Source organism: Schistocerca americana, chromosome 1 (genome assembly GCF_021461395.2).
Source record: "Schistocerca americana isolate TAMUIC-IGC-003095 chromosome 1, iqSchAmer2.1, whole genome shotgun sequence".
Taxonomy (NCBI): Eukaryota; Metazoa; Arthropoda; class Insecta; order Orthoptera; family Acrididae; genus Schistocerca; species Schistocerca americana.
The window spans coordinates 1,114,100,230-1,114,115,087 of NC_060119.1; the positions used below are offsets into that span (position 1 = coordinate 1,114,100,230).

The 14,858-nt window shown below is 43.9% G+C and overlaps 1 protein-coding gene and 1 pseudogene across 1 annotated transcript in view; one reads left to right on the forward strand and one right to left on the reverse strand.

Annotated features, from left to right (window-relative positions):
• Positions 1-14,858, reverse strand: part of LOC124618709 (zinc finger SWIM domain-containing protein 8 homolog) — a 521,177-nt gene that overhangs the window by 238,143 nt on the left and 268,176 nt on the right. The gene's annotated exons all lie outside the window — the stretch shown is intronic.
• LOC124561667 lies at positions 10,382-10,498 on the forward strand (annotated as a pseudogene).

Here is a 14,858-nt window from a genome sequence, read left to right on the forward strand (position 1 = left end):
AGATCCAGCTTTCATCAGAAAACGCAACAGACCTCCACCCTTCCCTCCGATGATCTCTCGCTTGACATAATTGAAATCGCAAAAGGCGGTGGTTTGGGGTCTGTGGTATGCACGCTATAGGGCGTCTGGCTCGGAGCTGCCCTCGAAGTAACCGATTTGTAACAATTCGTTGTATCACTGTGGTGCCCACTGCTGCTCAAATTGCTGTTGCAGATGCAGTACCATGCGACGAAGCCATTCGCCGAACACAATGGTCTTCTCTCTCGGAAGTGTTACGTGGCCGACCGGAGCCCGGTCTTCTTCCGACCGTACGTTCTCGCAACATCGCTGCCAGCAAGCATTGACAGTGGCTACAATCCCGTCAAGTCTTCGTGCAACATCGCAGAAGGAACATCTAGCTTCTCGTAGCCATATTACACGACCACGTTCAATATCAGTGAGGTGTTGCCAATGGGGACGTCATCACTTTATAGGCATTCTTGCCTAACATCAGCTCACGACGTCCAATCTCAAAAGTAACTGACGATCGCAACCGTTACAGTGCGTATGTACCGCAAACCTGATTTGCATCGACGTAGTGGCGCGACTAACGCCCCTCTTATGCGACTGGCAGTAAATGTGAATAGACATCATCTTTCAGACGTAGAAACACGCCCACCAACTTACTACGATTGTTGTTGTTTGTTGTTGTGGTCTTCAGTCCTGACACTGGTTTGATGCAGCTCTCCATACTACCCTATCCTGTGCAAGCTTCTTCATCTCCCAGTTTCTACTGCAACCCATATCCTTCTGAATCTGCTTAGTGTATTCATCTCTGTTTCCCTCTACGATTTTTACCCTCCACGCTGCCATCCAATACTAAACTGGTGATCCCTTCATGCCTCAGGACACGTCCTATCAACCAATCCCTTCTTCTAGTCAATTTGTGCCACAAATTCCTCTTCTCAATTCTATTTAGTGCCTCCTCATTAGTTATGTGATCTACCCATCTAATCTTCAGCATTCTTCTGTAGCACCACATTTCGAAAGCTTCTATTGTCTTCTTTTCCAAACTATTTATCGTCCATGTTTCACTTCCATACATGGCTACACTCCATACAAATACTTTCAGAAACGACTTCCTGACAAATCTATACTCGATGTCAACAAATTTCTCTTCTTCAGAAACGCTTTCCTTGCCATTGCCAGTCTACACTTTATATCCTCTCTACTTCGACCATCATCAGTTATTTTGCTCCCCAAATAGCAAAACTCCATTACTACTTTAAGTGTCTTCCCTCAGCATCACCCGACTTAATTCGACTACAGTCCATTATCCTCGTTTTGCTTTTGTTGACGTTCATCTTACATCCTCCTTTCAAGACACTGTCCATTCCGTTCAACAGCTCTTCCAAGTCCTTTGCTGTCTCTAACAGAATTACAATGTCATCGACGAACCTCAAGGTTTTTATTTCTTCTCCATGGATTTTAATACCTACTCCGAACTTTCCTTTTGTTTCTTTTACTGCTTGCTCAATATACAGATTGAATAGCATTGGGGAGAGGCTACAACCTTGTCTCACTCCCTTCCCAACCACTGCTTCCCTTTCATGTCCCTCGACTCTTATAACTGCCATCTGGTTTCTGTACAAACTGTAAATAGCCTTTCGCTCCCTGTATTTTACCCCTGCCACCTTCAGAATTTGAAAGAGAGTATTCCAGTCAACGTTGTCAAGTCTACAAATGCTAGAAACGTAGGTTTGCCGTTCCTTAATCTTTCTTCTAAGATAAGTCGTAGGGTCACGTCGCTCAAATCCTCCTTGATGTTGCGGTTTTTTTTTCTTTTTTGTCGGTGTATTCAATCACCTGTTTCAGTCTTTAAGACCATTCTCAGACCACGGCTCTAAAATATATTTTTGAGTTGTCAGCTCGTCGAATTCGATGTGCCCCATGGTACACTGCAAGGTCGCATTACCGCTGATCAGGCCCATCCGATTGTACGATGTTTCTTGCCCAGTGGTGATGCTGTGTTCCAAGACGACAGAGCTCCTAATCACACAGCTCGAATCGTTCAGTAGAGGTTTTTTGAACACCAGAATGAAGCGTCGCATCTCCCCTGGCCACCACAGCCACCAGATACGAATATTAGTGAGCCTTTGTGCTCTACTTTGGAGAGAAGGGTGCGTGATTGCTATCCACCTCCGTCACCGTTACCTGAGCTTGCCTCTATTTTCAGGACTAATGATATAAGCTTCTCTTGCAAGCCATACACGACCTGTTTATACTATTCCGAGACGTATCGAAATTGTTTTGCTCGCCAGCGATTGGTATTTGGCATGGTAATGAGTTGTCCTTTTGATGCTTCCATACTCTGTCCAATTTGTGTGTATTATTGTCGTGATCCTCAATCCGAAGACTCGTTGGAGGCAGCTCTACACGCTTCTGTATCCTGTGCAAGCCTTTTCATCTCTGAATAACTACTACAACGTACATCCTTCTAAATCTGCTTACTGTATTCGTCTCTTGGTCTCCCTCTAAGATGATTACCTCCCACGGTTCCCTCCAATACTAAATTCGTGATCCCTTGATGCCTCAGAATGTGTCCTATAAACCAATCCCTTCTAGTCTGGTTGTGCCGCAAATTTCTTTTCTCATTAATTCTATTCGGTAATTCCTCATTAGTTACGTGATCTAACCATCTAATCTTCAGCATTCTTCTGTTGTACCACATTTGACAAGCTTCTATTCTCTTGGTGTCTAAACTGTTCATCGTTCACGTTTCACTTGCATACAAGGCTACGCTCTAGACAAATAACTTCAGAAAAGTCTTCCTAACACGTAAGTCTATATTCGATCTTAACAAATTTCTTCTCTTGAGAAATGCTTTTCTTCCATTGCCAGTCTACACTTTGTATCCTCTCTACTACGGCTGGTACTGCGAACGGCCGAAAGTAAGCCGAAACTACAGCCGTAATTTTTCCCAAGGGCATGCAGCTCCCAACTCCTGAACATGGACCATTAGAAAACAATGAAAATATTTCAAGTGTTTTGCATGAAGTGTTACCCTATGTGGTCCCGAAACACTTTAAAACAAATGAAACAGTATAATGTGACAAGGGAGTCTCTTACTCGTTATTAATAAGTTAGCTTCGTAGACTATAAGTGTGAAGGTGGCATCCATAAGGGACTTTTGCATATGATGGTTAAATGTCTCTTTTATGGTAAAATTTTCCACAAACAGTAAGTTTTAGCGCAAAAGCGGTAAGCACTGTCAGAAGTCCGTTATAAAAAGGAAAAAAAAAAAACATTTCTGACAATGCATCATTCATTCCTGTACGACTAGTATGCGTTGAAGAATGGGGATGTTGACTTACGCAACAACACAGGGTGTCCGAAAAGTCTTTCCCTGATTACATAAATTGATAACTCAGGCTAGAAGTAAGATACAAATATGAAACTGGTGTCTAATTGTTTACAAACTATCAAAGCTTTTTTCACACATCAGTAAACTTCCACATGAGCACCCTTGGTAGCACGTCGTACATCTAGGCGATATTCAATTTCCGTCCACACATTAGTCAACATCACTGGAGGGATCGATTCAACGACTGTGGTTATCCGTTGCCGCAGGGTTTCAAGATCTGGTACACGTGTTCGGTAGACCTCGTCCTTGACATAGCCCCATAAAAAGAGATCTAATGGGGTTATGTCAGGAGAGCGTGGAGGCCAAACCGTTGGCCCATCACGACCTAGCTATCGCCCAAGAAAGGTCATATCGAGGTAGGAACGGACATCCAAACCCCAATGGGGCGGTGCACCGTCTTGCTGAAATGAGACATCGGGGTGATACTGACGCAGCTGAGGAACAGCATACAGTTGCAACATGTACAGATACACTGCAGATGTGATGGTAGCCTCAGCGAAGAAGAATGGCCCGATAATTCGATCGTGCAATAGCGCGCACCAAAAATTCACATTTGGACTGCCTCTGGTGCACTCCATGACCTCGCCAGGGGGTTGTGAACCCCAAATGCGCACATTATGGTGATTCACTACACCACTGACAAAAAAGGTCGCTTCGTCGGAAAAGGCAATTTGTCTGAGATAATCATCATCGTCCTCAATACGTGATAGCATTTCGATCGCAAAGTCATATCGGCGTGTACTGTCACTGGGCAACAATGGAAGTGGAAGTTTACTGATGTGTGAAAAAAACTTTGATAGTTTGTAAACAATTAGACACCAGTTTCATATTTGTATCTTACTTCTAGCCTGAGTTATCAGTTTCTGTAATCAGGGAAAGACTTTTCGGACACCCTGTATATGTGATTCTGATATGTATTAAAAATTTAGAAGCAACAATTTTCAGGACAGTCTGTACGGGGTTAGGAATCTGTATGTGCCTTCGAGAAATTAATTTATTCTTTTTAGTTCGTTTTAAAAACGTGTTATAGTAAAAGTTTTTTATTTAAATAATTATTCAGTAGATAATACTGTTTGGTCACGTGATGCAAAATATCAGCGCGCTGTTACGGCCATAGTAATCCGATGAGTGCATCGGAAAATTGCGTGGGCGCCATGAGTTGGCCCGTCGTTAATTTTCTGCGTTTGGGCGCATGCAAACGCACTCGCATGAGCAGGTGCGTGGGCTGAACTTTCCGCGTGCCCGCGGTATAATTAAACAGGCGACTGCGTGCTGACCTTTCTGCGGCGGGGGCAGAGCGCTGCGTCGAGGGGGAAAGAGAGGGGGGGGGGGGGGGGGAACTAGGTTGCACGTGGGCGCTGTCTGGCGGAACCGAAGCGTTCACTGCATGGGGCGCGCAACTCTGCCTTACAAGAGCACGGCCCAGTAAGCAGAAATCCAGACGAGGTTTTTATTTAATTACTAGCTCAACACCCGCCGTTGCTCATGTATGTATTTATTCCAATCTTCCATCAATCCATCTCCTCCACCATTCTCTCTATTTCCTCTAACCCCCACTCTCTGTCAATCTCCTCCTCCTCCCCATTCTGTCTCCACGTTACCACCCTCACCCCAACAGTGCAGCAGTGCATCATACTGCTGGAAGGTCATATCTGGCTCAAGGAGGAGAAGCTGAGGGCAGCAAATTGTTTAAGCACATCCAAATATTCGGTTCCTGTTACTGTTGGCTCGATGAAGGAAAATGGTCCAACTACGCCATCTCATCACGCACGCCACACATTCACCCTTTATTCGTCCTTTCGCTGTTTGTAACGGATTCTCGAAAACTGTGGAGTTTTTCGAATCCCAGGTACGAATGATGTGCGGATTAACCTTTCACATGTATGAAAGGTTGTTTCGTCGGAGAAAACGATGTTTCTTGGATAGTTACGGGCTTTGCCCTGTCCGGTCAAACGTTTCAAAAGCAAAATCGCGGCGAAGCCGCACGTCGTTTCCCTTCAATACTCGCGTAGTTTGAACTTGCAAGAGTGGAACCGAAGTTCATTACGCTGTACCTTGTGAACTGCTGGGCGAGGGACGTTTAGCTCTCGTGATGCTCGGCGAGCTGACTTTGACGTGCTTCTATGATCTTCCTTTACCACTCCATAAGATGTGGGTTTTCCGCCAGAACCAGTCTGCCTGCGTACACTCCCAGCAACTAGGAACACTAGGAACTTGTCATTCTGTGCCTTAACTGTCTTAATGCTTTGAAATTTCTCTGAGCAATAATCGTTTCCGCGTACCCATTGGGTTCACTTTTTAGGTGTAGTCATTTCCGGTAATTACTTAGCACCTGAAATAAAACGAAAGGAGTCATTTGAAAAAAATCTACACAAAACTTTTGAGTTGCTTTACACGATGCTGCGAACTGCTAGTATCATGTCTCTTAGATTAATTTTTTTAACTGCATTTGGAAAGCAGGTATGTTTCACGTGGGCACTATATATAAATGCTGAGACCAGAAAATATTTCATGAAAAGCTACGTCTGAAGCACAGTTCTGAATGGGGTGAGGCATCGTCGACGGGAAAGACAACTGGAACCAGCAGCAGCCTTAAAAATGTAGTGTTATAGGTTGAGCAAATGGATTGATCGACTAAGCAATGGACCAGTGAAACGAGACAAGCATTAAGAAATGGTAAGTAAAGAAAATGGTTGGGGATATATTGTGACAAATTTTATTTAAAGATAAATGGTAGAAGGAAATAAGCGCTCTTAGCCGTAGTTTACCGCAGGCCGGTCAAGCAGAGGTGTTTTTCGTTGACGGAAGAAAAACTTGTAGATCGCACACATTTACAAAAAAAAAAGAGAAAATAACGAATCCATAAAACTGCCTTCCTATATTACGTATCTATTTGTAGCAGAATGCTTGAAGATATACGGAATGGAAGTACTATGACTAACGGGAAACAAAATTCGTCTACATCTATACTGCAAGGCACCGTCTGGCGTATGGACAACAGTACTCCCCCAGATCCAGTTGTGAATGGTCCACGCAGAGAACGACTGTTGGTAAGTATCACTGAGATCGCGAATATCTCTAATTTCATCTTCATGATCTTTCCACGAGACATGTGCGGAAGGAATCGGTCCCTCAGGATTTTATCAGTGAGCCACATGTGATGCACACCGCCTTTTTTGTAGCGTCTGACGCTGCAGTTGAAGAGCTACTCAGTATGGCTTTTGCGCTTAGTAAACAAAACTGTAGCGAAGCTATCTTCGTCGTGCGTGGAGTTCCATTCCCTGAAGATTCTTCCAATGAAACTGTCTGGCCTCTGCCTTGCCTGAAGTTACTTTTATGTTGTCGTTCTTCTTTAACCCACTCCGTACGAACACTCCGAGTCATTTGACGGATGTGACCACATCCGGTGAATGTTCTGCAATCGTATAATCATACAGTGATGGATCTTATGTGTAATACGTTACGTTTGTTTACGTTGAGGATCAACTGCCAGTCCGTGTATCAAGCGTCGATGGTCTGCACGTCTCCCTGCATTTCGCCACAATTTTTAAGCGTTTAGACTTCTGGGTATACAACACCATCACGCATGAAAATCGTTATGCAACTTTCACGCTATTCACTCGCTCGTTTATGTATATTTTGTGGAAAGTAACGCTCCTGTAACAGTCCTTTGGGATACGCCCGAAATTATCTTTACTTCCGAAATTTTTCTCCCCATTAAGAAAGTCATGCTGTGTTCTGTTTGCTAGGAATTCTTGAATACAATCACTAAGTAACGCTCGGGATTTGATGGATAGATTGAATTACTAATGAGACTCTAATTAATCGGACTGAACAAAAAGGAAATCTATGGCAGAACGAAACTAAAAGTGCGGTTCGGTTGATAGGACAGTCAGGCATCAAGTAATCATCAATTTGGTAACAGAACGAAGTGGAGTGGATTAATAATTGTAAAGGGAAATCCACGCCTGAATACGGTAAGCAGGTTTTAAACGAATGTATGATGCAGTGGCTATACACAGATGAACAAGCTTGCACAAAATAGTATAGACTAGCATGGAGAGTTGCATCAAATCAGTCTTTGGACTGAAGATTAAAACAATCCGCTCTCGCAGAATTCGGGATCAGCGGAGCTAACTGCTGCTTTTCCACGAAGGCCGATCGTGATGTGGGAGGAGATAAGTGCTTTTTCAGCGTGAAGCGTAGCTGGCGGTGCGGCGGCGGATAATTGCTGCGTGCGCCTTCGGCACGAGTCCCGCGATCGATGCCCGGAGCGGCTCGGCGCGTCCTTGGCTCACGCGACCACGCCGGCTGACGTCAGCACGCCGCGCGCTGCCGCTCGCTGCCCAGTATTCGGGTCGCGCGGCCACGTTTCGGCAGCGCAAGCTGCTCTCCGAGATTCGCCCTCCGCTATTCACAGTGGTGGAGCCCACGGCCGGAGATTTTAGGTACCTGTCGCGCCAACGTCTGAGAGTCTTTCCTTGGTTACTGCCGCTGTGGTGTTCCTCTTGCTATCTGCAACGGTCGTTAACTACAACACGGGGATCCAGGGTCTGTTTACCTTGCCTCTTTTTTTTTTTTTTTTTTTTTTTTTTTTTTTTAAAGCTACTGCCATGTTCTTAGACCTCTATAGCCTCCCAAAACAAGCGGACGTGGTCGCTCTTCTCCGTAGCGAGAACCTACGCGTCGGAGAATTTTATTGTTGGTCGATTTCACAGCGTGTGTTCCGCCACGGCTGATTTTCCTCCACCTGTCCCAAACTGTAATGGCGTTCATGTTCGATGATCCTGGCACTGACGGGTCGTCCGAGAATTCCGACATAGACGTTCCGCAAGTACACGATATGTGGTAAATTCTCGACGTTACGAGTGGGTCCTCTTTGTCTTTTGCTGATTAAGACTCTTTGATCTTCTTAATCTGTTTGTAAATAACATTTACACTGTGATTGAGCAATACATACCCGGTCCAATCTGTCACTCTGGAGATTTATGACACACAGACCGCACCAGATACTTTTTTCTTTCCACGTATCATTTCGAAGGTGTTAGGCTTCGTCGCACTACTACTTCAACTGAGAGTACTCATTGTTTCTCATACCCAATCCAGGTGGTCCGATGCAGCTCTCCATGCTACTACAATATATATCCTATTTTACCTGCTAACTGTTTACATCTCTTGGTCCCCCTCTATAACTTTTACCACACCACATCCACCCCCCCCCCTCCCTCCCAACACTTCCCACCAATATTAAACCACGATGATCCTTAATGTCTCAGAATGTGTCCAACCACCCGACCCCTTCTTCTAGTTAAGTTATGCCGCCGGCCGGTGTGGCCGTGCGGTTCTAGGCGCTGCAGTCTGGAGCCGAGCAACCGCTACGGTCGCAGGTTCGAATCCTGCCTCGGGCATGGACGTGTGTGATGTCCTTAGGTTAGTTGGGTTTAAGTAGTTCTAAGTTATAGGCGACTGATGACCTCAGAAGTTAAGTCGCATAGTGATCAGAACCATTTGAACCATTTTTAAGTTATGCCAAACATTTATCTTCTCCCTAATTTTAACCGGTACCTCCTGATTAGTTACATGATCTACCCATCTAATATTCAGCATTCTTCTGTACCACCGTATCTCGAAAGCCTCTGTTCTGCTTTTGTCTGAATTGTTTATCGTCCACGTTTCCGTACAAGGCTAGACTCTAGACAAATAGCTTCAGAAAAGATCTCCTCACACTTAAATCTATATTCCATGTTAACGAATTTTTCCTTTCCAGAATGAAGTTGGATATGATCTGCCCAAATAGAGGAACTCATCTGCTAGCTTTGGTGTCTCGTTCCCTAATCAAATTCCTTCAGCATTGTCTAATTTAATTCAGGTACGTGCCACTACTGTTGTTTTGGTTTTCTTAACGTACATCTGACATCCTTCTTTCAAGACACTGTCCATTCAGGTCAATTGCACTTCCACTTCCTTTGTCGTCTACGGTGGTTTCTTTTTATTGCGAAAGAATTAATACGAACTTAAATTTCTTTTCCAAATTTTTGTTTAGTTTCCCTTACTGCTTGCTCAGTGTACAGACGGAATAACATCGGGGGTTAACTCCACTCTGTTTCACTCGCTTTTGCACCACTGCATCCGTTTCATGCCCCTGGACTCTCATAACTGCCATCTGGTTTCTTTGCAAGTTGTATATAACCTTTCGCTACATGTATCTTGCGCCCTGCAACCTTCAGAATATCAAGGACTATATTTCAGTCAACACTGTCAAAAGCTTCTCCAAAGCTACAATCGTAGGTTTTCCTTTCCTAGCTATCTTCTAAGGAAAGTCATAGGATTAAGTACTGCACTGCGTGTCCCTACATTACTCCGGAGTCCAACTCATCTTCTCCGAAGTCGGTTTCTACAGTTTTTCCCTCCTTCTGTAAATAATTCTTGTTAGTTTCTTTCTTTTTTTTCCAACCATGAATTATTAAACTGATGGTTCGATAATATTCACCGCTGTCAGTAACTTATTACTGTCTGTCTGTATCTTATTACATTCTTCTTGAAGTCGTAGGGTATTTCGCTAGTCTCTCAGAGTCCACAGGTGGAGTAATTTTTGTCGCGGCTGGACCTTCCAAGAGTATCAGTTGCTAGGCCGGAATTTCATCTATTCCGGAGGTCGTGCTTCGACTTCGGTCTTTCATTGCTCAATCAAATTCGTCATATCTCGTATCTCATCAACACTTACATTATCATTTCTTTCTATAACATTGCCTTCAAGTGCATTTCCCTTGTACAGGCCTTCTATATACGAGCGCGTTACGAGCATATTAATCACACTTCTTTTCTGGTTCAGAATATTATTGAAGGACTGTGCTGATATCGGTGTGCGTGTGTCGGTTCTCGATATATACTGTCGCCCATGTCCTAGCCGTTTCTCGTAACCAACACATCAGCAATTACCCAACCCTAGGATTTTTGTCAGTCACTTGTCACTTCTTTGGCAACGGCCTTGCCTCAGAGGTTACACCGGTTCCCGTGAGATCACCGAAGTTAAGCTCTGTCGGGCGTGGTCGGCACTTGGATGGGTGACCATCAGGCCGCCATGCGCTGTTGCCATTTTTCAGGGTGCACTCAGCCTCGTGATGCCAACTGAGGAGCTACTCGACAACTAGTAGCAGCTTCGGTCAAGAATGCCATTATAACTACCGGGAGAGCGGTGTGCTGAGCCCACGCCCCTCCTAACCGCATCCTCCACGGAGGATGTCACGGCGGTCGGATGGTGGCCTGAAGACGGAGTGCACTTGTCACTCCTTTCAACTCTGTCAACGTTTGTTGATGTCAAAGCCGTCGAGCTGCACCGTGGTTTGAAGTCCACAGTAAACGGTAATTCCCCCTATAAGTAATTGGGTAAATCAGTTCGGAGGCTAGAAACGGTATACCACGTCCCACAGGACCATGCCTAATGGTAATCAAATCGGTCTTTGGATTAATGACAGGTTTACTTATTTTTAAAGACACTACATTGCCTGGCAGTTGACACTAAATTTATAAAATCCATGTGCCATTTATTTAACGTAGCTCTGTGAAAGTGAGAAAAGAGAATGCAAAGGCGGTAAAAAAATACCACTTATTAAGTTCTGGAAAACCAAACTACAATTTCTACAAGCTGCTCATTGGAAACGGTTCTGATAAGTACTACGCTACATCTCACAATTCACAGCTGAAAATATACTTGACAACACTTTTCTACAAATGGAAGGACAGTGTCCCATGTACAAAAGGGCAATCGGTATCAGATGCAGAGTAGCTGGTGATCAACACTTTATGCGAAAAATCGCACTTACTTAAAAGTGCCGCTGGTTTTCCTCGGGTAGGTCCGCCTCTACATATTAAATACTTTAATACTAATCATCAGTTGTTACCTGACGATGGGCAAAGAAGCCGACAGTCGGTTCTTGACCAAATAAAATTTTTCTGCAGAACAACAGGAAAGTGTGACCTTTTTAATATTACTGTCATGCTCTGTCACGCACACAGGGAGAATTCAGTTTATTTCAATAAGCAATTGTAACTCACAGCGGCATGCACCACATCAGTTGCTCCAGCCGCAACACGTGTCTGTTGGCATCTCGGGTAGTACTCACCTGTAAAGAAACAAGCAAACATGTACATCGTAAGTGTCATACTAACGGCTGGACTTCAAGAATTATGCGAGACTTAGACGTTGCGCGGCAAGCACAGCTTTATTTTATAGCCTCAATTCACACTTGACTTATGAACTACGCAATTGGTGTGCTGGTCAAGACATTTGCACTTAAATCTCCACTGACCCCCCACCCCCCGCTTCCAACATCCTCATTGAGTATGATTCCCAGTAAGTCTGTGGTCAGAAGAAACGAGTTTCAGTGTTTAAAGTTCCGTCGCAGACAAGATTCCTTTTCAAATGCTTCATTTTATTATATGGCATATAGGCCTAGGTGTGTTTCGTTTTAAGAATTGAACAAGTAAGGCTCCAAATGATGAGCGGAAGCATGAAACGCATAGACCTATGACCAAATGAACCACAAAAACCGTTTGAATTAATCATGCAATGTGACTAATTCCGGTCATAAATATATAATAGCTACGTAGTCAATGCAAATGAAGCCTGTTTTTTGTACAAAGAATTCTTTAGGAAAAGACCGACTGTTCAGTGGAGAGGCAGCCTGCAGATTTGAAATGTATATATGGTACAAGGCGACGCTAGAATTGGGTCAAAAGAAGGAAGTATTTGGTGAGAAGAAAGGTAGCGGAGTCGTTTAGGGATGTGCACAGATGTTTGTTTTACTTCTCTTCAATATTGAGAGCAGGTTCGACATGGCTTGAAAACCCACCTAATCCTGGCGTCAAGTTTTTTGACTCAAAACTTTGCCCAACAATGTAAGACTTGTGTAACAAATACGTGTCGTTTCATCCCATTAGTGTTAATCTGACATTAAATTAGTCCGAAATATGGCACATCAAAGCAGCTACAGGCAAGTTAAGAATTGTTACGATATAATACCAAATGAGACGGCACAAGTATAAATATATACTAACACAATTCAGCTGTGGTGCTCTGTTCTGATTACACTTGTTAATACAACGTGCACCCGGCTAGCTCGCAGTGAAGTAATGAAAGAACGAGAGATAAATTCAAGGTTCATTTAACGATTATCACGCGACGATTTTAAGGCTAATCACTGTGGGATCTAAAAAACAGCAGCTAACCCCCGATTCTTTACAAATCGAACTCCCATGTATAACTGCTTCAAACGTTTGATAACTTAACAAATCAGGTAGTGTGTTAAATATTTGATGTTAAGAATGTAACTTGCGGTCCAAATTTATTTTTACCGTTAGTATACGTCTGCGGGGACTGATTAATCTCTCCAAGCACAGTAGTTGCTTAAGGCTCAGAATCGCATCGTTGGATGCGATTCTGCTATTCATTTATTTACGATACGTGAATACGTATTGGCTGCGTCTTCTTCTGTCTGCTGGGTACTGCTATCTCGAGAGAGAGGACGCGAGCCCCACTGCTCTTCTAATTATTCCACACAAATCGCATTTTCAACATCAATATTTTGACATCTACATATGCGCTCAGTGGCGTCGCGACTAATGTATTTTTGAAGTCGCGGAGAAACTTTCAGTGAATATAAATAATTACGGTAACTAACTTTCCAGTATTCACTACTTTTATCATTGTACCTTCTGCTCTACGTTACAGCTAAGTGCAGTTACTTTATTATGTTGGCGGAGTCAGATTTATTTAACAAAGAAGCGAGAGTGCTACAAGGTTTCTTTCGTCGCTGATCTTAATGAATGACTGAGTAAGAAACAAAACCTGCAACAAAAGGTCATAACTGTTATTATATCACAAATACTGCTCAAACTACTTAAGATAGTTTGTGAATTTCATTACATGATGTGTTACATACACATCCATTCTCAAATACTAGGTGAATAAAATCTGGGTAACTTCCGCGCCCTTACTTACGCTGCCTCGAGACAAGCACACAGATGCTAACTGTAGTACTTTATTACTTTATTAAACCTTTACCTTTTAATGAGCAGATTATGACAGAATTTTAAATTTAGCCAATGATTATATCAAATGCCGAAAATCAAATTTTTGTTGCCCTGAAAACCGTTCGACTGGCAACATCCAACTGTGTGTGTGCGCACCATGAACCGGATTAGACGTTTAATAACACGTATAATAAGACACATTATACATTGGCCAGACGCATTTTTGGTCCTTCTGGGCTCATCAGATACCACACTTTAACATACACGTATGCAACGCCAAAAATACTATAAATAATGTCAGACGTCACTGACACCTTACGTAGTCGGTTTTGTATAAAAACAAACTGGTATCTGACGATAAAACTTGTTGCCAGTGACGTCAGCACGGTGCGATACGGGCACAGACCTTTCCGGGGCTGGGGCGCACACCAAAGTAAGGCGTCGGCGTCAACTACGCCGCGGGAATACCGCTGAGCGCCCGCACAGAAATAAGTTAAGAGCGGTGATGTGTGCCCATACGGTTCACGGCCACCGCTTCTCACACCTCACTAGGTGTCACTCTGGTTTGTGATACTCAAAAACCCACAATTTATTTCAGGCGAACACAGTCAACTCCTCTTCGTGACCTACGCCATGCAGAAAGGTCGTAACAAAGCGGAACGCAGTCATCGCTGACGTCAGACCTTCCATAAGGAACACGTTCTGCGCTGCTTTACTCTCGAGATCGAACATCTCCTAGATACACTGTGGTCAAGAGTATCCGGACACCTGGCTGAAAATGACTCCATCGGTAATATTGGAATTAAATATGGTGTTGGCCCACCCTTGGCCTTGATGACAGGCTTCCACTATCGCAGGCATACATTCAATCAGATGCTGGAAGGTTTCTTGGGGAATGGCAGCCCGTTCTTCATGGAATGCTGCACTGAGGAGAGGTTTCTATGTCGGTCGGTGAGACCTGGCACGAAATCAAACATCCAAAAGGTGTTCTATAGGATTCAGGTCAGCACTCTGTGCACGTTAGTTCATTACAGAGATGTTGTTGTGTAACCACTCCGCCACAGGCCGTACATTATGAACAGATGCTCTATCGTGTTGAAACATACAATCGCCATCCCCGAATTGCTCTTCAACAGTGGGAAGCAAGAATGTGCTTAAAAATCAACGTATGCCCGTGCTGTGATAGTGCCACGCAAAACAACAAGGGGTGCAAGCCCCCTCCATGAAAAACACTACCACACCATAACACCACCGCCTCTGAATTTTACTGTTAGCACTACACACGCTGGCAGATGACGTTCACCAGGCATTCGCCATACCCACACCCTGCCATCGGATCGCCACATTGTGTACCGTGATTCGTCACTCCACAAATTGGTTTTTCCACTGTTCAATCGTCCAATGTTTACGTTCCTTACACCAA